Here is a 27,854-nt window from a genome sequence, read left to right as displayed (position 1 = left end):
TAAAGTTGCAAACTTGAGGAATTGTGGGGCCCTTGATTACTAATAGGAAAGTTCATAAGAGGAGTGGGTTTTTAAGAAAAGATAAAGAAATCAGTCTGTCTTGCATGAATTCATGCAGAATAAATTGAGAAGAACCAGAAGAGTATTAAACACACTAATAACAACATGAGGTGATGATCAACTGTGATGGACTTGTTCATTTCAGCAGTACAATAATCAAAGACAATTTTAAAAGACTTATGATGAAAAATATCAACCATCTCCAGAGAAGGATCTGAGGAGTTTAAATGCAGACCAAAGCTAATTATCTTCAATTTTTGAAAGTTATCTTATTATTATGTCATTTTTCTCTTTCCCTATTGTTTTTTTTTCTGTCTGGATTTGATTCTTCTCTCACAACATGATTAATATGAAACTATTGTTTAGCATGGTTATAAATGTAGAGCCTATATCAGATTGTTTTCTGTCAGGGGTGGGGGGGGAGAAAAATGTAAAATGTAAAATTCAAAACCTTGCCAAAAAATCGGTAAAAACTACCATGCTTGGAAAAACAAATAAAACATTTTTTTAAAAAAAGAACTTCTTCTAGTTCTTCCCTTGCAATTCACAGACCCACCTCAAATGAAAAATAGGACATGGACTTCAACTCACTGGTCATTGCCATGGTGAGACTCCTCCCGCTCCCAATGGATGTCTTCTGTAACCATGAGGCTAGTTCTGAGAGGGGTAGAATTTCCCCAGTGGCACTTACATAGATACAGCTATGGATACTCACTTAGCAGTTAGGTTATAAATAGCCCGAAGGGTAAACTCCTGGCTCAGAATGGGGAGGGGTTGGCTTTTTCAAGATAAGAGAAAAGGAAAAGTGTGGAAAGGATGGGTGTTGGCTGTAGTGGAGATAGGTTCCTTGCTTAGCTTTTACTGGGTTGGTGGGCTGCAATCTACCTTCCCACTTGAACTATCCCTTTAGGATTATGCTAGACCACTAACCTCATACACTTGGAGCTGAATGACTGGCAGTACACCTTGAAAAGATGAAGTCCAGAAACCCAGAGCAAATAGCAGATAGCAAAGAACTCTGACAAACAGAACCTATAAAGCCATGAAGAGTATGATCAGCAAAGAGCTGTAGCTGGTGTGCAGTTAGAATCAGGAACAGAAAAAAGTAGCATAGTGATATCAAAAGTATGACTTGCCTTTCCATGATTATGTCCTGGTAACATAAGCATGTGCCTCTAATGTGATCCCTGAACTTTCCACTTGATTTGTATGTATTTGAAGCAAAGGGTGCCCCATGATAGGAGGGAAAGGTAGTATTGCTTATTTTATCACAATTCTGTTGCTTTTAACTAATTGTAAACTCTATATGACAGAAAAAAGTAAATACTTTGGTCCAAAGCTTGAGGTATGGAACTGTAAGTACATAGACCCACAGAATACCTTGAACTTACATTAGCTATTTTGGAGGTATCACATTTCAGAGGGGCTACTCCAGATCCTAAAATTAGATTTCTAAAACATAGACAAAGGAAGTTTGAATATTCTTTTGTGGATACACAGGACATTCATTATTTGAGCAGAAGTCATCCAAATCAATTTAATTAAATTGAGCCAAAGTCTACCCTTGCCTGAAGAACAATATGAAAACATACTACAGGAATCAAAACTAAACAAAAACTAGAATGAAATTGGCAATGTCTGTGTGTAGAATTCTACCAGAGCCAGTTCTAATGTTAGCACTGTCCACTGAGAAAAAGCCCCAAAATAATTAAAATAATTGTACACAAAAGAGTTGCAATTTTTAAAAGAATGTAGATACTAATAGGAAAATTTCCCAAACAAGTCTATTAAGAGTAATCTTCTTAGAGCCCAATGCCTGAGTATGGTTGCAGGGTTATGATTCTACCATAAACAAATTTTCTCTTCCTGATGACCAGCTCAAGGAAATAATAGTATAGGCGACCTGGTGAACTTGCTTGTTGTATTCTCAGATATAAGACTCATGGCTTATAAGTTTTAACAAACAGATCCGCTTTCTTAGCATCCCTCACTTCAAGCATTTTAGCATTGACTGACTTCAGCAGTAATCACATGCTCAACCTTACTGTGCACAAGGAAGAATAAAGCACAGAGGCTACTCTAAATTAGGATCCACCAGTTCAAGAAATGAAATTATTTGTTGCCAGGGTTAGAACAGTGGTTGCTATTGCTGGTTCCTCTACTAGATTTATAATCTTCAGCAAGTTATTTTACCTTTGGGGGCTTCAATTTCTTTACCTCAAAGTGAGGGGGTTGGATGACATGACCTCTATATTTTTCTGAATCTAAAAACCATCTATGATTCCATGGTCTTATCTTTCCAAAATGAAATTGAATTCATTCACATTTGAAAAATAATATTATGTATTTTAATAATACCACACACATACTTAGACAAAAATACTTTAAATATAAAATAATTTCATCTTAAAAATGTATCTTTCCAGTAATATGATACATTTGTATTTGCTTATGATCTCACTGAACCATCAGTCAAAGTGACTAGCATAATGAGGAAGTAATGAGGACAGTATGAATTCATCATCATCTATCAAATGAATATGAGCAGTTGAATGTGTATGTATATCTCTGGAGAAAAGGGAAGTAGAAGAAATAAAATGACAAGACTTCTGACAGTCCCTCCCATATAAATCTATCCCCATGAATACCTGACATCAAATACATTGAGATTCACAAAATCATAAATTTCAAGTTATAAGGGACCTTCAAAGTGATCTAGTCTAACCTATTCTAAATGAGCAAACTGAGGTTGAGAGAGATTAAGTTATTTTCCCTACATCAGCCAGATAACAGGTGGAAGAACTACAATATAAAATCAGATCTTCTGACTCCAGTCTCTTTCCATTGTATTATACTATCTCAATTCAACAAGAATTTATTAACCATTTTCTATTAACCATTAACTAGAACTGAGCTAAGATTGTAGGAAGCAAAAAACATAATTCTATCAACTTGTCCTTTGCCTCAGGTAGCTTATGTACATCTTGGGGAACAGGATGAGATGGTCAAGGCTTACAACACAGATGTAAAAAAGAATAGTTAGAAACCAAAACACATACATTGTACATAGTATGGCTTGGGCCAGAATTTGTTATCATATTCCTATAACTTTAGCTTTTTCTTTTTTTTTCACTACTTTGGAACGCAAAACATCTAACAAGTTACTTTGTGATCTGCAAATTTCAGTTATCTTCTAATATTATCTGCTTCAGTGATTTTTATGAAACATTCCCCCTTTCTATATTCTATCACTCATAATCAAAGCCCCAACATTTGCAGCAAATAACCAAGTTTCCTACTTCACAGAAAAAAGTGAGTTTAAATACAGCCTCTGATACCAGCTATATGATCCTAGCCAAGTCACTTAACCTTGTTTTTGCCTGTTATTTTCTCATCTGTAAAATGAGGATAATAATTGCAATAACTGCAATAATTCCCATGGTTGGGAGAAATTAATTGTAAGGCATCTAATATAGTGCCTAGAACATTGTAAGTACTATACAAATGTTGGCAATTATTGGTAGCAGTATTGCATGATCATACAGCTAGGGAACCCAAAAATAGCTGAGCCCAAGAGAGGAGAAGTAATTTGCTCTCAGTCAACTAAGGAGAAATGGAAGTGTAGGAATTAGAATTCAGACTCCTGATCCCATTCTGGCCCTCTTTTCACTGTACTATGCTTCTCTCAAAAGTTATCAACACCATCCCTGTAAAATTTCTATAAGAAAAGAGATGTAATAAGAAGAGGCTTGATCTCAGAAAAACCTTGATTTATTGTGAGGATCAAATGAAATAATATATATAATGTACTTTATCAAACATAAAGAGTTATAGATATGAGTTAATATTTCTAACTCTTGGATTCAGCCCTCCTTTTTTACTTCTACTGCTGCTACTCTTGCTTGCTTCATTATTACTACCCATGTGGATTATCTGTTTTTCCCCAGTCTGCTCCTCCCCAACTTCTCTGTTCCATTCTTTACACATAATTAATTATAAAGCATCTAATATAGTGCAGAATTTGTTACCATATTCCTATAGTTTTAGCTTTTTCTTTTTTTTTTTACTACTTTAGAACACAAAACATCTGACAAGTTACTTTATGATCTGCAAATTTCATTTATCTCCCAATGTTATCTGCTTCAGACTAATTTTACTTATACATAATAAATCTAGTCCCTTTTTCTTCTCAAAACTCTTCGATGGCAACTGGAGAAAAGTTCAATGCTCTTTTTGTTCAGTTCTTTTTCAGTCATGGTTGAATCTCTGTGGTCTCATTTAGGGTTTTGTTGGCAAAGATAGTGGAGTAATTTGCCATTTCCTTCACCTGTTCATTTTACAGATGAGGAATTAAGGCAAACAAAGTTAAGTGACTTGTCCAGGGTAACACAACTAGTAAGTATCTAAAGCCAAGTTTAAACTTAGGAAGATAAACTTATCTGACTTCAAGTCTAGCACCCTATTCTGTGCCACTTAGCTGCCCATGAGAATTAAGACCACTATAACCTGGCACTACCTGACTTTTCCAGCATTATCTGCCTTGAAACTGAAAGCTTCACATGTGCTATGGGAGCTCATTGAAAGCAAGAACTGTCTTACCTTTTCTTTGTATTACTAGCAGTTAGCACAGTGCTTCATACATAGTAAGTGCCCAAGGAATGCATGATTCATTCATTTAATATTTCATATTGCCTCCTGCCAGGTATGCTGTATATCAGGCAACATTTTCCTGCCCTATGACTTTGCTCATGATGCTTCTATGCATGTAATAATTGCCCTGCTCCTCACCATTGTCCTGTACCTCCCATTCACCCATTAAAGCTTAGTTCATTCAGATCCCATCTCTTATAAAAAGTCATCTTTGATTTTACCAGTTAGCAATAATTTACCGCCCCTCTGACATCACAGAGAAAATTTAAAAATTTTATTCTACTTTTATTTTGAACTTAATATCACATAAAATGAGTAGTTTCACAAACACTGCAGACCAGAAGGAAAGGGTTTTATGTGAAACTGAGAATCTCATTTAGATAGACTTTTCTTTTTTAAAATATAAGATAAATTCAACATGTAATTTCTAAAATTGTCTTGTTTGTCTGTAGTTCCTTCTGGCCTTTCTTCCTCTTTCTCTCTCTTTTGATGAGAGGAGGGAAACTCCATCCTCCCTTCTCCTCTATTTCCTATATCCTCATTCCCCAAATTGGGGGGGGGGGGGGCACCTAATGTAGCACTTTAATTTCCTTTCATGAATTTTCCTGTTATTTTGTAATATCTGTGTATGAATCATATCAATACCCCTATTAGACTAAAATTTCTACAAGGATAGTAACCTTATCTAAATTTTGTAGTTCCCTTAGCATCTTACACATATGATATATTTAGTCTACATTTAATAATATTTCTTGAATTGAGATGGTATTGCATTGAACCTAGAAAATCAAAAGAGTTTAAACACATCACTAAACCTTGAGAGATTCCTTACTTTTAGGAATTCTTTTAAAATACAAGGTTTCTTCCAAGCAGGGGTAGAAAAGCCTTCTTGAATATTTATAGTATGAATAGAGATTCTATGAAGAGCATTTGTTATATACACAAAAAGAAATATTCAGCATATTTAGATCAATTGTACCCAATAGATTATTCACTTCCTAAGAAGAACACAATCTCTGTTTTCTGGTTCCCAGAAAGAAAAAAGGTAAGAAGCTGATTACAAAATGACTAACTATCCAAATCATGAATTGAGCCAAACATTTCCAGTCACATAAAAGGAGTCACAGATTTCCACAAAGCTAGCAAAACAGATCATTCTCTTTGAAATCTTTGATCTCTCTTTGAAACATATGATGCCAACATGCCAATCGAAGCTAGGAAATCAAGATTTAAAAACAATATATCTGTCTCCTGTGGGACCTTGTTCTCTCACTGTTTCATTTTTAATCTCTGCTTCTCTGTTGGTTGTTTCCTCTCCATGAACAAACATTCTCCCACATTCTAAAAAAAAGGCTTCTAGTCTTCTTTCTTGATCCTGCTATTTACCCAGGCTCCCATCCCGTCTCTCCCTTTCAGGAACACACTTCAAAGAAAGAGTATCTAAATTCACTATATTTTATTTGCTATTTATCCAAACCTCAACTTCTTGCAATTATGCTCTTGCTACTTTGTTCAAATGATTCTTTCCAATGTTTCTAATGTCCATTTTATTATCAAATCCAAGTCTTTTTTCCAGTCTTAATCCCCTTTAACCTTCCTGCAGGACTAAACACTGTTAAACCTATCTTTAACTTCTTGATACTCTGAATCTGGAGCCTTTTATTCCTCTTCATCCACATTAGTCTCTCCTTTCCTCTTGTGTCTACTTAGATATGAGTGATCCAGTCTTCTTATGAATTAAACATCTCCCAAACTGAATTCATCATCTTCCCCTCAAAAGCTTGTCCTTCCTCCCAACTTCCCTATTTCTGTTCTAGTAACATGAGTGTGAAGGTTTGAATCTTTCCTCCCATCACAACTCCTATATCTTCTCAATTACATCTCCGATAGACTATAAAGTATAACAAAATTACATATTTGTCTGCATCTTCAGCACCTAGAACAGTCCTTTGAATATAATAAATACTTGTTTGCTGAATTGAATGAAATTTGTCATTTGTAATCCTTCCTTTCTATTTTCACTGCTTACATAACACTACCCTAGAACAGATCTTTTTATCTATGGTCCATATTATTTTTATAGCTTCTTTCCCTATGGCACCCCGAGCAAGTCACTCAACTTCTTCATTTAAGATGATATATATACATAGCAGAGAAGGAACTGACCTACATTGGTAGAGGGAGATTTTTCACTGGGAGTTCCTAATATTTCTAATGAAATCATAGATCCCTATCTTCTATCTTTTAAAAAAGTTTCATTGTTATTTGGTTGTAACATCATTTCCATTTCCCATTGTATCTCTCTCCTCCTCCTCCTTCTCCCAGAGATATATACCTTATAATAAAGAAGGAAAAAATTTGAAGGAAAATAAGTATATTGAAATGAAAGCACTTTAACTGGTTTATCTAGCTCACTCTCTCTCTCTCTCCTCTATGCAACACAACCTCACATCATTGTTAGAGGAACCACTCCACTCTATTGTGAATACTTTAGTCCCCTGATCAAAAACCTTCTGAGGTGCCCATTGCTTACCAAATACAATACCTATTCCTTATGGTTCAATAAAGCCCTCAACTACCTGGCTCCAACTACAGTTTCATCTTGATCATCTATTAGTCCCCTTAACACACTCTAAATTTTACCTAACTAGGCTTACTAGCCATTCTGCAATCTTTTTCTAACTTTTCCATCTCTGTGCCTTTCTAGTCTGGAATAGTCTTCTCCCACATCTGTGGCTCTGAAATGATTTCCTTTGTTTAAAGGTCCAGTTCAGCCCGATTTCCTTTATAAAGCCTTTCATACTCTCTTCCCTCTCCAAATCTTCTCATAAGATTATATAGAGTTCTATGTATTTATTATAAAATAACTTTTTTACATATTTGTTTTATTACACACAGTAGTTTATAGGCTAAGACTATACTTTGCTTCATCTTGATGATTAGGGAGAAAATACAGTTGAAAGGGCTTCATACTTAAGTGTGATTAGACAGTGATCACACCAATGCATAACTGTGTTTTTCTTCCTGTTTCACCATAAAGCCAGAAAGGATACAAGGAAAATAAAGGAAGCACAGCAGGGGTTTTCTATCTGACCAGGAATGCCAGGAAGGCCAACTAAGGTTGTCCTCATTAGCTCTACCAGTATAAGCAGAATGAATAGTCTGTCTGTGGGTATAATGAAGAGGGAATTCTAGAATCACACTCAGCAGGGGGAGATACTCATGCTGAGAGGAAGGCACATGGGAACTGAGCTCCTATCCCTACAGCCTAGCACAATGCACTGCATGATGTTAACACTTAATAAATGTTTACTGAATTGAATTGAATATCTCTTTGGTCCCCTTCCATTGATTTTATGACTAATTAATGTAGCAAATGCCAAAAATTCCAGAAAGGTAAGAATTTTCTCACTTTTCAACATCCTTTTAAAAACCCCCAACTCGTTTAGATTTAGAGATTTAGTCTGAACCTATTAAACACACAAATATTCACTTAGTGATGCTCATTTATTTCTTCACCACCATGCTTCCCTTACTCTATTAACTTCCCTCAACCTTCATTCCCACACCTTCCAGTCTAATCTCCCTTTCTTCCTTTTCCAATACCCATAACCTTCCCCCCTTTTCTTTCTTCATGTGCTAGTTAAACTCTACACAGTAAACTGAAATATAAGATCTGTCTGACATTACACCAATAATAGTAAATGTATGAATTCTACCTTACAGCAAGAGTCTAGATGTATGTAAGCATAAAAACCTGCTATGACCAAAAACAAAAATACCCTTACCAATTCAAACTACTGCTCTTCTTTTACTTGCCTCTTGACCACAATGATATGGATGAGGGAATACATGATTATGGCAATATAATTCATCACCAAGAGAAACAAGTCAAACCATGTTAGGAAATCAACATTGCTGGTGGCAACATTTTTGATCGGGAAAAACAATGCATTTCTTACAAGCTCTGAATATCTGACTTTACAGTAGGATTGTAAAGCAATTTTTTTATTTTTCACATATGTTTTATGTAGATGAATATTTCATGGGGTCTTGTCAGAGTTTGTATTCATTTTGCCCTTTCTATTTCACTACACATATATTCCCAAAAGCACACATGCAGAGTAGAAAGGTTAGTAGTGAAATTACACCATTGTCTCACAATTGCCTTTCCTAACCCAGATTATTCTAAAAAAGATCATAGGAACCTAGAGGGATGAACTGAAAATTTAAATAAATAAAAGACAGGGATGATTGATGATTTAGGAGATTCTTCTGAGTGAGTCAACTGCTAGAAGTGAGTACCACACAACATAAAATAAATTGTACTGTACTCCAGACAGTAGAGGATTAGGGGAGTCATTACTCTAAAACTGGTTTACAAAATGACAGTAGTGCAGTGAATAAAGGACATTAGTCTAAGTAACAGAAAATGGGTCCCAATCATATATCTTAAAAGCATAGGAACTTTAAATGTCAACAAGTCTAATCCATATTTAAAAACAGCATCCAACACATATCTAAAGTAGAAATATCCTTCAGCATCTTCAAATACAGTCTCATTCTTTCTAGTCAGGCTCTGCTTGAAGACCTCCAGGGACAGAACTCACTTGAATTTTGGTCAAAAACACCATGAAATTGCCCTTCTTTCTAGATGTCATTTATCACCTCTTGTCCTCTGTTCTCTTATTATTAAAAACAAGGAATTGCAGAATTTAGACCCAGAAGACATTTATGAGCACCAAACTCTCTTTCTGCTCTTGGATTCTGAGTTGATGATTCTTCTATACTGATTGTGAATGAATGTTTTGAGCTTGTCATTGCTGCAAGGCAATCTGAAGGAAACAGAAGTAGGAGTGCTTTAAGATATTTTGAAAAAACAGAAGCTGCTCACAGGAAATACCAGGTAGGTTTGCTGAAAGATGAACAGTAGGTGAGAAAAGGCATTTTCAAATTGTTTTGCTTGTTAAGAGAACAATTGCATGTGTTACACTATTCTGGAAAAAACTAAAACTAAGAGGCAAAATATTATTCATAAAAAAGACAAATACTTGCAGTAGTTTGAAGGAAACTTTAATCAAAAGAAATTTCTATTTCCCCCAAATCCTCATAATAAAGCTATTTTTAACATCTTCCTCATAAAAGGGAAGAAAAAAGTCTAGAAGTATGCATATAAATGAAGAAATCTATGAATTGTTTTCCCATCTTATAATATTAGTTTACCTGTAAAATAAAAAATAAAAAAAAATCCTTCTGTATTCTGAACACAAGAGACCTAAAAGAAGCTATGTAGACTAAGAAAAGAAGCACCTGCCATAGAATGAAAGAGAATCCATGCAGATCACTCACTTCCCATAGTTACATGCCACTAGAGGTTTCAACTGTGAGCAAAAAAGAGAATCAATCTCTTTCTAGTCATTTCATACTGCTTCTAAAAGTTGTTCTACATAGAAGACAAAAAGACAAGAATGAATTTGTCTAGATATAAACACTATAGACATGTGATTTCTGAGCTACCCCTAGAGAATATTGTAACCCATGTAGAAGTGATTTTATTTTTAGTCCACAGAGGGGGTTCCCAGATTTCTATTGTTTTGAGTGAGTACTTGAGTAGGAATGGTATTCCATGTTTGTAGGCACACTTTTCAACTGTATTCTCTCTATACCTTTGCATCATTTTTGCTCCAAATTCTCTGGTAAGTTCTCCAACAAGGCTCCACTTGAAGTATTGGGAGTCTTCCTCTTTATATCATTGATAGGGAAGCAAATTCTTTCTTTCTCTTATCTATATTGTTGTTGTTCAGTCATTTTAATCATGTCTGATTCTACATGACCCCATTTGGGGTGTATTTGGCAAAGATACTGGAGTGGTGTGACATTAGAAACTGAGGCAAGTGTTAAGGGACCTTTCTAGGATTACAAAATTGGTGAACTTCTGAGACCAGATTGGAATTCAAGAAAATGGGAATTTGGGAAGGGGGGGGTAGAAATTTCTTTTTATTAAAGTTCCTTCAAACTATTGCAGGCATTTGTCTTTTGTTCATGAATAATATTTTGCTTCATAGTCTTATTTTTTCTTCCAGAATAGTGGCAACTAGGCCACCTAGTTACACTTCTCTTAAAAAATACACACACACACACACACACACACACACACACACACACACACACACACACACACCTGGAACTAGATCTAACTAGTCACTCTCCTTTGTCAGTAATATAACTCTCTGATATTTTTCATGATACTTTTTTTGGTAATATGTTACAGGCTACTTTGTACCTATTATATGTTCCTTCTCCCTTGCTCTCCAATTTTAATTTGCTGTTGACTATGTAATTCAACGGAATGATAACCATATAGCATCACTAAATAAATATTGGTGCTTCAGGGAGAAACTTGGTAGAATTTAAATTATTGTGAAATTTCTCAATGACAATCTAACCTATTGTCTACTTCTTGTTCAATTACAGGTCCAGTTTATTTTATATCATACTGTCCAAAACATATGTATTAACAGATAGATTCATAAATAGTCCAATCAGTAGTCAGGATATAAGCATTCTTCATCCATTTGGTATCTCTTGATTGGATATTGAGGTCAAGTAACTTTAAAAGACAGTATTTAATGTTTCCAGGTCTCCAGAAACTATATCTCTAGTACTTAACAACATATAATTTCATTTAATAAATGGTTGTGGAGTTAAAATAAAATCTATGATAAGGAGTCATCCAGTTTCTATCTGAAGATCTCTAGTCAAAAGAAATCCAATCTATTTCATAGTTCAAATTATAGAGACTTTTTCTTTATATAAAATTACAATCAGTCTCAGAATTAGAGAGGAAAGAAGAGAATTATGAGCCATTGTTAAATACCGTAGCAATCTTTTTATGATCACATCACAGTACATTCCACCCAAAGGTGAACCTGTAATCTTTGAGAAGCAATCCAATTCTCATCCATCTGCCTATATTCAAAGAAACTAATGCTCAAACACAAAAAATGTAAAGTTTTTGTCATATAAGACAAATTCATTTTACAGTATTTACACTGGAATAGAGAAAACTTGTGAAAGATTTTTTTCCTGATGCATTAGAAATGAGCCTCAGTGACAAACTTGCTGCTCTAGCAAAGCTGATGTATTGACTAGACAGGTAGATATTAGGTACTCTGGCTGTCTGGGTCCTATGGAAATCATGTTGTGTGCAATTGACCATCGGCTATGGGACAAGACAAGTATTAGGCTCATTCTTATTCCAGCCAGGAAAGAGGCCTCGTCTGCATTAGCCTTTTTTCCTGAAAGGCTGCCATATTTGTCAGTTCAGCCGCATGTAAGATAAGCTCTTTCTCCGTTATCTAATATTTCACCAGGCAGTGGAACCAAAGGATAAGCAGAACCTAATAGCCTATGTGGGCAGGAAATTTTGAGTGCTGTCAAGCTCAGCATAAAGCACAGATGCCCAAGACAAGAGGAAGTTTAGAGTAGAAGTTAATCACTTCATTTGGAAGAAAAATTCTGAGGGATCTGAACAATAGTTATGGTTTTTCCTGGTCTTACAGTGAATCAAGAGAAAAATCTTAAGTAACATTCAACCAGATTACATTCAACAACGTCCTTACATTCTGCTGTATCCCTAGCTGCTTGCATTAAAATTAAAGTTAAAATTAACTGCAATTATGGAGGCAGAAAATATTTACCTAATTACTCCAGGGTTATCAGAGATGAGATTAAATGTACAAACAGAAAGATTTAAAGCTACATTCTCTAAGCCTGGCACTTTATGAAGACTCATTAAACACTGGAATTGTATAGCTGGGCAATCTGGAAACTACCAATATAGGGCTAACACTAACCTAGAAGCAGTTAGGTAGTGCAGTGGAAAGTGGTCTTGGAGTCAGGAAGACCCGAGTTCAAATCCTGTTTCAGCTACTTACTAGCTGTGTAACTCTAGGCAAGTGACTTAACCCTATTTGCCACAGTTTCCTCATCTGTAAAATGAGCTGGAGAAGGAAATAGCAAACCACTCTAGTATCTTTGTCAAGAAAAACCCTAAAAGGGATCACGAAGAGTAGGACATGACTGAAATAACTGAACAACAACCTTGACTAGGTGCTGGTCTTTTTTTAGGTAGGATGACAACTTGATAACATCAACAACATCCTCCAAAATGGAATGAGACCAACCTATCTAACCAAACCTTTAATTAAGAGGAGGCCATTTATGGCCCTCATCTATCCCTCTGTCCAGATCTAAGTGGTATTCTCTGAATCTTGTGATATTCATGGCAGATCACACCTTTGTTACTACACAATTGATTAAAAACTATAGAAAATGTATGATCTCATTGTGCTTTTTGTTTACTGATTATAAAATGACATTTGTTTCTTTAAAACAAAATGTTACCTTAAAAGATTTCTTAACAAAATGTGAAGACCTTCAACATCAAAATTATTCAAGATTCCTTGATCTGAAATAGTTCTACTTTATAAAGCACTTTAAGATGTTTCAAGTATTTTACATATATTATTTTATTTGCTCCTCCCCAAAATCCTGTGAAGTAAATACTATTATTTTCTCTATTTTTATAGCTGAGGAAACTGAGGCTGTGGGAATTTAAGTGACTTACTCTAGTTACAAAACTAATACTTTGCAGGATTTGAACTCAAATCTTCCTGACTTCAAGTAGAAAGCTCTGTCCACTGTGCCACCTACCTGCCTTCTTGAATGACAGAACACCAAGATAGGCTTGATAAAATCTACTGACAATTGTCAATAGCAGGACAGGCATTCTCCAAAGGCCATTTACTATATTCACTGAGGAGGACTTAATATAGTCTTCATAGATTAAAAGTATATAGATCCCGGCCTTACCCTTTTCTAAACATTGAGTTTAATAAGTCTTTTAGAAGAAATATTCAAAAACATCAGGGAAGATGTAGAAGAGTACAGTCAACCAAGAACCAAGGAAATGGTCTAACCTGGAAGCCACTCAGAGAGCTAGTTGTTTGGCAACCAGCACAGAAATACCCATATCACCATTCTATTTGTGTTTTATGCTTATGCCTGTAGCAGTCTGCTTAATGGGTACATCTATAAGAAACCAAATTTCTGTGATGGATACAGTTTTTTTCAATCTCTTTTTAAAATCTAGTTTCAGTTTGTGGTGGCAAAGAAATGGAAACTGAGGGAATGTACATCAATTGGGGAATGGCTTAACAAACTGTGGTATATGTTTGTCATGGAACACTATTGTTCTATTAGAAACCAGGAGGGATGGGAATTCAGGGAAGCCTGGAAGGATTTGCATGAACTGATGCTGAGCGAGATGAGCAGAACCAGAAGAACACTGTACACCCTAACAGCAACATGGGGGTGATGATGGACCTTGATGGACTTGCTCATACCAACAGGCACAATTTTGGGATATCTGTGACAGAGAATGCCATCTGTATCCTGAGAAAGAATTGTGTAGTTTGAAAGAAAGGCCAAAGACTATTACCTTTAATTTTTAAAAAATGTTGTCTTATTATGTAATTCTGCTATGTCTCATACTATATGTTTCTTCCTTAAGGATATGATATCTTGCTCATCACATTCAACTTAGATCAATGCACACTATGGGAATGATGTAAAGACTAGCAAACTGCCTTCTGTGGGGGGTGGGGTGGGGGGAGGGAAGCAAGATTGGGGGAGAAATTGTAAAACTCAAAATAAATACAACTTTTCTAAATTAAAAAAATCTAGTTTCAGAAATAAGGGCAGGCAAAATAAAAGAGAGGTAGAAATTAAATTAGCCTATGTGTATAAACTAGGCTAAATCAGGCATAGGCACATCTTAGCATTGGTTTAACAATGCCCCCTTTTAGGACAACTGCTTACATTCTCTCTGAGATACTTAACCAATTTAAGGCACATTTAGAATGATTTTCCAACATCAATTTTCAAACTTTTTCAAGATTTACATATATTTACATGTGTTTATTTGTATGACAGAAATCAGTAGGTCTCTTTGTATAAAATAGATTTCTTTTGTCTCTTAGGGGAACCAAATGGATTATGAAAATACACATATGCATGCCTATAAAAGGCAAATAGCCCACTTAGTGCAGGGGAATGTAGAAATATGCCCCCTTCACAGCATCATAAATCAGTCCAGTCTGCCCCACAAACTGCTCAAATGCCAATGACAAAGTAACTTCTTACCCCCTGCCCACAAACATACCCACCAAGATGGTCTTGCATTTTATACTTTTAACCACTGGGTAGGATTAGAAACTGATGGAAACCACAGAACTAAAATTACCAGTTTCAAGTTGCTGGACAAAGTTTAGGAAAGGATGAATAGAACATGAATGGTAGACAAAACAAAAGCTGATGCTAAGAGGCAGTTTTATAGTGGGGATGATCTCCAGTTTCTTTTTATAGCAAGATGAGCTCTTTTTTCATATTCCCAAGGAGAAGACTCCAAAGAATTTAAGGAGAGTCTGTCAAAAGAAGACAGAATACATGTAGCTAGGCTGCTTGAAATATTGTACTGTTGACTCCAGACAGTATACCAAGGAGACAGAAACCCAGAGACAGGCCCCAATAAAGACAGCACTAGAGGCTACAATTCTGCAAAATAGCATCATTTTAAAGAAACAGGCAGAAGTGGGCTGCAATGCATACAATCCCACACTTCAACCCCATTGGCACCCTATAATTATCCAGTTTTCAAAATAGAAGTTGAAGTGCTATTAAAAAAAAAAGCCCACCTCATAACAGTTAAGTGATACTATTTTTTTTCTCTCTTTGCCAAAGCCTTGCTTTGAATGAGGAGTTACAGTCAAAGACATCTTTTATGGGATCATAAATCCATGGAAACATACCAATTGTAGAATTAGACAAAATTTTAGATATCATTAGGTACAGGTTCCTTCCTCTGAAAAAGGTGATGTCTGAAACTATCTAAAGCAAAGCCAAGGATTGTCTTCCTAATCTAAGAAGAAATCCAGGACTGACTTCCTATTTATTAAGTGATACACTTCACCTCACACAATGAGGATAGTTTTATATCTAAAATAAGTTATTCTAAGTCCACTTCAGTATTATCACCATCATCAACATTTTCCATGCACTTACCAATGTTTTTTCCAAAGTATTAGTATAGGTTTAATCAAGTTCCAAGGATTTTTAAGTAAGCTTTAGTAGCTTAAAACTGAACAGGTCTTAGGGATGTAAAAAGATAGTCATACCTCATTGGCTTCAGATACTTGTTGGCTTCAGAATTTGTAAAAAATGATATTTGTAACATTTTGACAAAAATTAAAAAGAATGTTTCAGCACCCAGGAACTCATAGCATTTGTTAGAACTTGTATGGGTCGCAACACTGCCCCATAAGATAATGCTTCATCACTTATCTCTTGCTCCTTGCTTGCTCCGCCCATTTGCTTCCCTCTTTCATGATGAAACAGAGGTCTACCCTCTGTCTCAAGTAGAACACAAATACAGCCTACTTGCTGATTGTTTAAGATTTGATAGGTTCAGAGTAATGTAAATAAATTTGGCCAGAAACCTAGAGGTTTCTGATGACTATTTAAAAAAACTATGAAAAAGAGGCTACTCTTTGCTCTCTAGTTGTTCAGATTCATACTAGATCCAGATGGCTCTAAAGTAGAAATTGAGGCTGGTGACTTTGCATAGCAGTCCCTCAATTAAATCTAAAGCAATTGCATATCATGAAAGTATCTCCCTGATGTCAAGGTCCTCTTCAAGAGCAAAGGACAAACAGCAACCATTATGCCAGGAATTTTTTTCAGAACCAGTAAAAAGAAGCTAAATTTTATTTTATTTTTATGTATTTTTTTATCCAGTCTATTTAGTTTTACACCTCATTACTTAAGCTACCTCAATCCTTAATAATAGCTCAGTAAAATGTGAAAGTTCTGGGGAATTTTCACTAATTATTTTTCTTTTTTTCCCCAATTGATATTTTATTTTATTTTTCCAATTACATGTCATTAAAGTTTTTCAACTTTCATTCACATGCATTTGCATAATTTAAGTTACATAATTTCCTTCCACCCTCCCTTTCCACCCCCACTTCCTCTCAGCGGCAAACAGTCAGGTGAATATTATACATACACATTTGTGTTTAACATGTTTACAGATTAGTCATTTTCTATATGAGAAATTAGGACTAAGGGGAAAGAAAACCATGAGACAGGAAAGAAAAACTTAGGAGAAATTTTTAAAAAGTGAATGCAGTGATCATTCAGATTCTATAGGGTGTTTTGTTTTGTTTTGCTTTGTTTTCCCTCCTCTGGATGTGGATAGCATTGTCCAGAGCAGGTCTAGGGTTATCCTAATTCTCTGAACTGCTGAGAGGAGCTTTATCCATCAATCTAACTTCATTATTTCTTATGGGGAAAAATTAGTTTTGTACCCATTGGTTTCAGCAAAATACAAAAAAAGCCCTTACTCTTGAGAGGTTTACAATCCAACTGGAGAGGTAGGTGTATACTTAAAATTATATTTTTTTAAATATAAGGAATTATATGCCAGAAACAAAAATGAGTGGTCAGAGGGCAATAATTAAGACCAAGGTGACTGGGGAACATTTCATGAAGGAGGCAAGATAAGAATCAGATTTTACAGACAAGGGCAGAGATTAGGAAAGGTAGGCCAGGAAGGAACATGAGCAGAGGTGGGAATGCTCATGACTTATTCAGGAAAGGACTCCCCCACTGCTGCTTCCATTCACATAAAAGGAACAATGTAAATTAGATAGTTTTATCTCTGCCTGTTTGCAAAAGTTTTCTAAATCTTGCCTGTGGTACTCCTATAAATACACAATCTCCTATTGTTAGCTTTTTAATAGCTGCACTATATTACTGACTCATATTCAACTTGGGTCCAATATGCTCTTTATCTTAGAAAAAACCCCAAACTTGTACACCTGCCTGGTAGGTCATTCTCTGTTGCAGATTTCTGTAAGCTCTGGTTGATCCCTTGCATTTGTTCCCATTGACTCACAGCTTTGCATGACATATAAAAAAGCAAAGCCATACTAAATGAAATGCAATGTCAATTAACAAATGATGAAGCATTTACAATGTTATGCTTTCTCATGCTACTCTTTTCATAAATATGTAGTTTGCATCCACATACTACACCTATATCTCTGTAACCGCTCATAAGGACATTGTCCCATTTGTAGTGTTTGCTAATATCTAAGAGGTACAGATGAGAAATACAGATATCATTACACAGGGTATCCAAAAATTATATGCCTTAGTTTAAGACATTTAGGACATGCTCTATATTCCATTTTGTTATTTATATACCCCTATTTAATCGACGAAGAAACTACTGTTCAAAACTAGGAATTGACATGCTTATTTATAGTCACACACTTTATGTGGCTCTAACCTCATTGTCTAGCACTGAGCATAGTACCTAGATTAGGCACTTTATACTTTTTTCAAAAGGATCTTGTTGAGTTTCTTTGGGACTTGGAAACAGAAGGCAGAGACAGGAAGCACAAGGGTCATGCTTAGAAATTTTTCCAGTCATGTGTGATACCATAATACAATAATACATGGATACTTCGAGTACTAAGCCTACTTTGATGTTTCATCATGAATTGAGCTGATGTGGACTTCTTAAAGGTTTAAAAGTTTAAAAATTGGATTTGGTAAGGATTAAATGCTGTACACAAAAATTCTCAGTCTATTCTCTTCTTCCTACCATCCTTACATCTCCCTCCTAGAATACAATCAACATTGTGTTTCTTTGCTGGGAAGGAAATATTAATTTTTCATACTCTTGTTTTCAATCTGGAATGTTATGGAATGGATCCTAAGAGTGGTTCTAGAACTTCACATCTGAGTTACATTTCATCTGCTCACTTTTTTGACCTACCAACAATAAAGGTTGCATAGTATTTTTCATATATGATCTTGTTTGAGCCTCACATAAATATCTAAGAGATACAGATGAGAAATACAGCTATTATTACACAGGGTATCCAAAAATTATATGCCTTAGTTTAAGGCTTTTAGGACATGCTCTATATTCCATTTTTTTATTTATATACCCCTATTTAACCAATGAAGAAACTGATGTTCAAAACTAGGAAGTGACATGCTCATTTATAGTCACACAGCTACTGTCAGAGGTGGTCTTCAAACCAAGGCCTTCCTGATTCCAAATGCATCAGTCTAACCACTATATTCCACTATTGTCCAAATAATCTGCATATTCTCTACTGATGATCTAAGGAAAGCCACCAGCACCTCAGTCAAAGCAAGGGAATAGTCTGATCACACTGCCTAGTGTAAAGACCCTCAGTACTAGAACTACAAGGGCCTCTAAATCTGAGTTTTCCAAAGCTATGGGAACAGAATTACTCCTTTTCTGTCATCCCACATTACATTATCACTTTTAAGTATCAAGCTCATTTCCCAAAGAAATCAGATTTTTTTTTCCAGTCAAAAAACATTGGTACAGAATACCCAAAATTTTGCTTTCCCATGGATGATTTTTCTGGCATCTCTCTGCTGTAAATTACATGGGCTGTAACCTGTGGAAATACGACACCACCCTCACACAAATTCAGACACACTAAAAGAACAAACCATAAGACAGAAAACCCAATAGAAAATTAAATGATGACAATTTAACTAGATAAAGTTGCAGGTCTAGATACATAGATATTTGCCACTTACTACCTGAACGAAGAGGGGCAAGTCATTTAACCTCTCTGTTCCTCAATTTCTTATTTGAAAAAAAAAGGGGATTTGATTAGATGACCTTTAAAATCTTTTTCTAGCTCTCAATATCTAATAACAATAGAATTTATAATAAATTCTTGTGATATAACATAGCAATAATAATAACAACATGAACATTTATAAATGGACCAAACACTATGCTCCATACTTTCTACATATTATCCTTCAATCCCCACAACCACCTTGGGAGGTTAATCCTATTTATTATACCCCTTATACAGATAAGAAAATTGAGGCAAATGAAGGTTATTTTACTTGCCTGGGATTAATAGTCAGCAATCAAGGCTAAATTTGAACTCAAGTCTTCCAGACTCCAGGCCCAGTATTCTATCCATTATGCTACCAAGTTCTTAGGAAAACTTAAGACACCCACACACACACATACAAAATAACTGTCAAATTAAGCTCTTCTTTCAGCAAATCAGTCAACAAGAATTTCTTAAGTGCTGGTTACCATGCTAGCCACAGTCCTTGAAGTCAAAGAACTCACAGTCTAATGGAGGAGATAACATAAAAATAATTAGGTACATATGATATATGTTTTGGGCAGGGGGTGTTGACATAGCCATACCTACACATTGGGAAAATCTTTTAGAGAACTGAGTAGAGGATGCCCTATTGTGGGAGGGCCTTAATTCAGGAAGACAAAGTAGAGGCAAGAGTTAAACTAGCATAGTGGCTGTGGGAATAGAGAAGAGGACATATGTGAGAGTTGTACAAAGGCAGAAAAACTAAGATTTGACAACAGATTACACATATGTATAATACATAGGTGGAACGAGAGAGAGGAATCAAGGATGACCCCGAGATGACCACATGACTAGCAAGATAGTACTGCCTTTGACAAAAACAGGAAAGTTGGGAAGAGGGGACAGTTTGGAAGCAAAAACAAGGAATTCTCCTTTGGTCAACTATGGGAAATTCAGTTAGATATGTTTAAAAGGTAGGATTAGGAGGAGAGAGAGAGAGAGAGAGAGAGAGAGAGAGAGAGAGAGAGAGAGAGAGAGAGAGAGAGAGAGATTAAGCATGGGTATGGGTATAGAGAGCTTGGACTCATGAATAGAGAGATGATAAGTCAAAGGAGCAGATAAAAGTATCAAGCCAACATTCAACAATGGATGCCATCTTTACCATCTGACAATGAATTGAAAGGGAAGATTCAACTGTCCCAATTATTTGTCAATTATAAAAAACCATTTGATAGAGCACCAGCCTTGGAGTCAGGAGTACCTGGGTTCAAATCTGGTCTCAGACACTTAATAATTACCTAGCTGTGTGGCCTTGGGCAAGCCACTTAACCCCATTTGCCTTGCAAAAACCTAAAAAAAAAAAAAAGTAGCAACTTCTTTCCCTCCTTACTACTTGAATTTTTATCATTCAGATCACACCATTCATGAGAACTTCTTGTACTTGGAATAAATTTTGTTTTTGATAAGGTAATTCACATCAGTTCTTGCCTCTGCTTCCTCTTTTTTTGGTAAATTTTGTGACTTCCTAGCCCTGACTAGAGTAAGTTCAGTGGTCACTCATGGCCTGATCTCACAACTAGTTTGACCTGCTCTATTTTCAATTTAGACACGTTCCTCCCTCCTTAGACCATCTAGTTCCTCATAATACCTCCTACCCTTAGTCTCTGGGCCCATTATAGCTGTGTTAGACTTAGTATGGATAGTACATTTATACATATATACATATACATATGCAAAAAGGATTCCTTTGGATCCATACTCTTTTCCAATAATTATTAATTAGTTTGATATAATTCCACAGGGATAATAATTATAAATTCTGTATATTAGGTCCCAGAGCTGTGAACTGAAGATTGTAAGCTCACTTGCTTAATCATAAGAAACCAACTAAAGGTTCTTGATCTTTGTTTTTCCACCAATGTGGTAGGGTGACTCAATTACATGGAAAGCCCCCTAATGTGTTTTTGTACCTTTGGACCACCATGATGAGCAGGTAACCCTCACAGGATTACTTAGAGATGTCCCATGCTTCACCCAACCTGAGAATCTCCTCCTGACTTACTGTTTCTAGCTGATGCATCATTTTTTTTTGCCCTCAAAGCAAGTCTTATCAGCCAATGAATCCATATTTTTGTGTAATTCATATTCAAGTATCAAATCTGGTATCAAGTCCTATAAAAATAAGGTTCTGGAAGAATGGAGCATCTTAGGAAGCTCTGAAGTCCACTTCATTAGAGGGGACTATGGAATCTTTAACAATATACCACTGATTCAGAGTTCTGTCTCAGTGTTTTTCTCTTGCAGATTGGGCAATTATAGTCTCCCCCACATACACACACACACACATACATACATATATTGGTTATTGTAGTGTATCATATATACATGTATATTTTTTGTGTATATATATATACATACATGTGTGTATGTGTATAACCTGAACTGATTGACTTTACCCACATACACACAAGATTCCATTCCCTTATAGATTATACAACTAATCAAGCAGAATTTTTAAAAGTAAAACTCAGAAAACTCTTCTAGAATGCATATTGGTCAACATTTAATAATGCCTAAACAATTTAGTACAGACTTATTAAAAGCAATGTCCTCTTGATCTGTAATAATTTTCAAAAGGCAAAGGTCTCTCTCAAAGACAAAAAAGCTTGCTTTATACTCGTCCTCTTTGTAAAGTTTTACTTATATTTCTGGGAATCTTTTTTGGAGTACTCTGTGACTCAGCTGGGGGTGGAAGAGGTGGGAAGATCCATCACCAACTCCTTACAAATCCAAAAGCTTTATGTGTTGTGGGGGGGTGGCACATGAGAGAGCAAGTTTAAAAAAAATGAAAAAAGGACCTTTCCATAAGAATATTCACCTGGGAAATACAAGCTTGAGATCTGCCTGCCTTCTAGCTACTGCCAGTGCTTCCTAAATGATTAGACTTCCTAATGGGAACATGAAAGCATTTTCTTAAAGACATCTTTCTGAATAGTCAGAGAGCTTTTTGGAGAAACAATATGGCAGAGTATAAAGAATATTATGTGACATCAGAAGTGGCTCGGTTGTATGTGACTTTCCATAAGTCATTATCTCTCTAGGTCTCAGTTTCATCATATGTAAAATCAGGGTATTAAATTAAGTAATCTTTAAGAGTCTTTCAAACTGCAGATGCTATGAAGACAAGAGAAGACTCAAGAGTCTCTTTATTTAAAAAGTATTCATTTTTGGAAGCCTTACCTGATGTCCAGTATTTGATCAGTAATCCCTTGACTTCATCTTAGATATCACAAAATACTTCTTAATTATTTGCATTACTTTATATCATACCCTTTTAGCATGAGACTGAAAACGCTTTGAAAGAAAGAATCCTATTTTATTTTTTCATCTCATTCAATGTTTTAGAGAATGCTGTATACATGTTATGTGTATCAAAAAAGTAATAGCTAGAATTTATATTTAACTTTAAGGTCTACAAAGCATTTTATGTACATCTCATTTGATCCCCACAGCAATCCTATGAGGTATCCCTATTTTAGAAATGAGATAACTGAGACTCAGAGTTTACTTGCCCAGAGTCTAACTACCTAGTTAGTAAATTTGGAAAGGAGGATTGAACTAGTCTTCTTGATTCCAAGTCCTGAGTTGTAAAAATTGTACTACCTAATGGCTGTTTAATAAACTAAATGATTTCAAAGAAGGCAATGCAACATAGAATGGATGAATTTGGAGTCCCAGAACCTATGTTCAAATGCTAGCTCTGTTTATTTAGCTTTTGGGTTACAACAGGAAAATCATTTAACTTCCTTGAGCCTCAGGTTCTTCATTTACAAAGTAAGGGGTTAGTCTCTATGACTTCTGAGGACCCTTTTAGTTGGATATCTTTATTCTTTCACTTATTTATATGATTCTACCCTATCTAGGTGTAGGAGAAAGTAAGAAGTTCATATAAAATATTATTAGTCTAATGGAGTCAGCAAATCTTAATTACTACATTTCTAGACAACCATTATTACTAATGTCAAAATTGGAACCCATAATAGGAAAGAATTATGTACCAGCTATTTAATAGTGACTATGGAGTTGATGAAATAACCTGATTTTATTTTTTCCAGGGTCCACAAGAAAATAGCCAGTATTAGTAATATATAAATGGGGATAAAGAGACAACATTTGGGTTGGTCCTTTTCAAAGCTGCTTTTGTATTCCAAGTTATTTTGTAACTTTGTTTCTAATAAAATTAGAGAGGAGAAGAAGATTATGCACATTTGAAATTTAATTTTTAAAAGTCAACACTGCCATTAAATCTTTAGGCAAATTATTTTAAGTTTGGTTCCTTTATAATGTTGAAGCTCCCATGCTAAGAGCAATCATCATAACCTTCAGAAATACACACTCATTATAGAAGTGAAACTAGGATGAATACCACTCTGGAAGGATGTACAAGGGGGGTTTCATATGATTTTTGCACAGCAAAGAAAAGACAGAGATAGTGTATAAAAATATCCATGATAATACATTCCTCAAGAGGATCAGAAAGGAAAATTATCTTTATTAACTATTAATATATTTGCCAAAATAATTACTGCCCAAATGGAAAGATTTGTTTTAACTCATTTCTACCTAGGCCACTTTTCTGAATTGAATCCATCTGCCTCTTCCTAAATATCTCCCCCTATATCTCACATCCCGAAAGAGAAGAAACTCAATACAATGGTCTTCTGTTCAGGAGAAATGTGTGCTTTATCTTCCTACACCCTCCACCCCCAACTGAGTCACAGCATATTCCTAAGAAAAACTAGAGGAAAACTTCATGGGAGAATTAATATGAAGCAAACCCTTCAGGGGAATAATTTGCTCTCAAATTAACATGAAAGCTTTTTGGCATTATTTCTTTGGGTTATTCTAATGTGCTAAAATCCATAGCAGCTCTAGAGTAAGCCATTGCCTGCCATTAAAAATTAATCACACACACACATATTCCCCAAAAGTATAAAGGTGGCTTAGTTTCATTTTTTAATTTTCTACACTCCTACTCCTTCTAGCAAATTATTAAATTTAAGTCTTACTGATTGAATTTTTACTGCATAGGGTTTTTTTATAAAATTCTGTAGGATAAATTCTGAAATACCATGAGAGATTTGGGAAATTTGGGTTCAAGTTCTCCTTCAGACACATATGAACTGTGTTACCCTGGACAAGTCACTTATCTAATATGATGAGAAGGAATTCACTTCCTTCACAAACAGTCCATTCTTAAATAGCTGTAATTCTTAGGAATTATTCCTTTTTATCAAACTGAACTCTATCTTTTTCCAGCTACAACCTTGTTTTACCCCTTTATAGACAAAAGAGAAGAAATCTAACGAATCACTTTTCTTTGAAAACCTGAAGACAATTATCATGTCTCCTTTAAAGCTATTTTCCTATTTTCCAATTTCCTCTCTTCATCCTTCTTTGGTATGGTCTCATCACTATTCTGTTCACCTAGCCCTGGTCACTCTTCATTTTGCCAGCATCCTTCTAAAAAGTGTCATATTCTACACAATAGTCTAGATTCAAGGCACAAAAAGGAAGGACAGACAGTAGGAATTCTAACCCATGACTTTTGACTTCAAATTTCTGCTCTTTCCAATGTAGGCTGGACTTATTATCCTTATTCACATAAAAATAATCAGATAAATGAATGGTGAAGGTCTATGGTTATATCATAAAACTATATAAGCCACACTAAAATGATTTATAGTACTAATATTAGCCCCAAGAGGCACCATAGTATATGGACCTTGGAATCAGAGGGAAGAGAGTTTAAATCCTGCTTTTAACACAGATTGGCTGGTGATTATGGATTAGTCTTAACTTCTCAGGGCCTTCATTTCCTCATTTGTAAAAAAGGAAATAATACTTGTGGTAATTGTCTCACAAGATTATCTATGAAGCTTCAGCAACATAGTTGTACAAAAAAGCATTTTGTGAATTTTGGAGTACTATACACATAGTTTTTGCCAACATACTACAAAATAATACACAATTAAAAAAAAGAGATTCAAAGTGATTTGTGATCTACCATTCCTCTTGGTGATCTCATCTGATGTAATGTGTTCAATTATTATCTCTGTGTGGATGACTGAGAGTTTTGAGCCATCTCTGAGAGATTCAGTCATAATCTCTGTCTTGAGTTCCATTTCCATATCATTTATTTAAGGTTGCATTCATCCTTCCAGTCACTGATATTATAAACTTCAGAGATGTCTTCCACTCTTCCCTGTCCTTTATCCCCCAGATCCAGTCAATTACCAAATCTAGTCAAATCTATCTCTGCCATATTTCTCCCATAAGTCAGTCAGTCAAACTCTTATTAAGTGCCTATGATGTACACTGTGCCAAGTGCTCCCTCTCCACTCACATAACTATCAACCTAGTTCGGATTCTTATTACCTCTTTCCTGGATTGCTATAAATCACTCCCTAATTAGATACTCAGCTTCAATCTCTCCCTCTCAAATCTATCTTCCCCACAAGTATAATAGGTTTCTTGACAGCATAACCAAGTTGGTAAGTCTTGGGTTTTAGAAAAATTAGTTTTGTACCTGTGTTTCCCATTGCCTCTGGGAAAGAAGGCAAAATCCTTTAACTTGGCATTTAAAGCCTTTAAAAATCTGACTCCAGTCTACCTGACTTCTAGGTTCATATTAAACATTGCTCTATGGGTCCCATTTCTTGCTACTTCTCACTCCTTCTTTCTCAAATGGTATATTTAATGTTTTTAATAATCTGTCTCCAGCTTACCTGGCTTTTAGGCTCATATTGCACAACACTCTTCTTTTCATATTATTATGTTTTAGCCAAATTAAACTTCTTCCAGTTTCCTGAATTCAATATACTATATTCATATAGGTCCCCCTCCACAAGTCAAAACTTATTTGCTCACCTTTGCCTCTTCTCATCCTAGCTTTCTTTGGGTTGCACCTTTTACATGAAGCTGTCTCTTAATTCCCTGAGTTGCTACCTCTCTCTTTCCTTCTTCCTCAAAGGCTGTGTGTATATATATATATATACACATACACACATACACATTCATATGCATCTATGTGTACATATATGTGTGTGTGCATCTGTATATTAGATAGACAGATATTCATATCGAGCACTTAGCATAGTACCTGACCAAAATAAGCACTTAATAAATACTAGATAACAATGATTGAATTTATTTATTACCTGGCCCATTTTCCTCCACCACCTTCCACCCTCCCCCCCACCTCCAAAATGTAAGCTCCTTAAGTGCAGATTGTTGTTCAATTGTCACTGTATTCCTATATCTTGGCACAGTAGGGACTCATTAATGCTTGTTCATTATCTAATTTGATCCTCATAACAATCCTAGGAGGCAGGTGATATTATTCTCATTTTACAGGTATGGAAACTGAGGCAGAATTTTAACGCAAGTTTGACTACACAGGGAAAAACACATAAGCATATCAAGATAGAGATAAAGTATGGCTTTATGCATGCATATACATATATAGTAATGTATGTAAGATAGATGTGTACATACATACATACATACATACATGAAATCCATATATAAGTATTTCCCTTAAGACTAATTCTATTTGTACCTCCTCACTAGCAAGTTCCATAGAATCCAAGCTGAAATGGACCTTGGGAATTATCTCATCTAAAGTCCTGAGGTTACAAATGAAAAAAAAAAAAACCTGAATCTCAAGTATTACAATTTACACCAGAAACTCCATACTGTATAGCCAAACACAAATCATAAAAAATCAGTTTTGACAAACTATTTGGGTTATTTCTCTCCTAACTCTTCCTTCACAGAGATCAAGAACATCATAGGAAAATATGGTGCTTCAACGGAGCACTGAATACCTTAATCCAGGCTCTCTTTGGGATGGTGAAAATCACAACTTGACTCATATGTAAATCTCATATGCCCTACTATGTCTGCTTTGTAGAGCATTTACCCAAGACCCTGCTCTAGATTTTTCAGTGCTCCTTAAGCCCCAGGGAAGCACCCATTATCCTTCATCCTTGCTTCATAATGAATCCATTTCCTTTTCTGATCATGCTTCTTGTGCTCAAGTCATTGTGGCTAACATGCCACCTATTTGTAATTGCCATATGTTTTTCCATGGACCCTTTATTCATTTGAAGGCAATTTTGAATTTTGGGGAGAAAATGGGCTATATAGAGTGTTTTTCATTAAATTATAATATGGTTTCTTTGAGAATGTATTATATGCATTTTCTATCTTATTTATTACTTTTAATGCCTCTTATACATCTTGTACATTAACCATAGCCTGAAATAGAAATGAATAAATTATGGCATAAATTAATATGTATCACTAATAATATTAGAGTGAAGACAAAAATAA

At 35.3% G+C, this 27,854-nt stretch overlaps 1 protein-coding gene across 10 annotated transcripts in view; it reads right to left on the bottom strand.

The window, feature by feature from the left end:
- The window catches only part of LDLRAD4 (low density lipoprotein receptor class A domain containing 4), a 582,973-nt gene that overhangs the window by 65,526 nt on the left and 489,593 nt on the right, over positions 1 to 27,854 (bottom strand). The window contains exon 1 of one of the 10 annotated variants that reach the window (XM_074207786.1): positions 4,660 to 26,627. The exons of the other annotated variants lie outside the window; for them this stretch is intronic. The gene's annotated coding sequence lies outside the window, so the exon portion shown is untranslated. Of the gene's footprint in view, positions 1 to 4,659; positions 26,628 to 27,854 lie in introns of those variants that run through there. 10 annotated transcript variants of the gene reach the window in all.

This window comes from Macrotis lagotis, chromosome X (assembly GCF_037893015.1).
Source record: "Macrotis lagotis isolate mMagLag1 chromosome X, bilby.v1.9.chrom.fasta, whole genome shotgun sequence".
Classification (NCBI taxonomy): domain Eukaryota; kingdom Metazoa; phylum Chordata; class Mammalia; order Peramelemorphia; family Peramelidae; genus Macrotis; species Macrotis lagotis.
The sequence above is the reverse complement of the archived record's forward strand: the minus strand, read 5'-3'. Positions and strand labels throughout refer to the sequence as shown.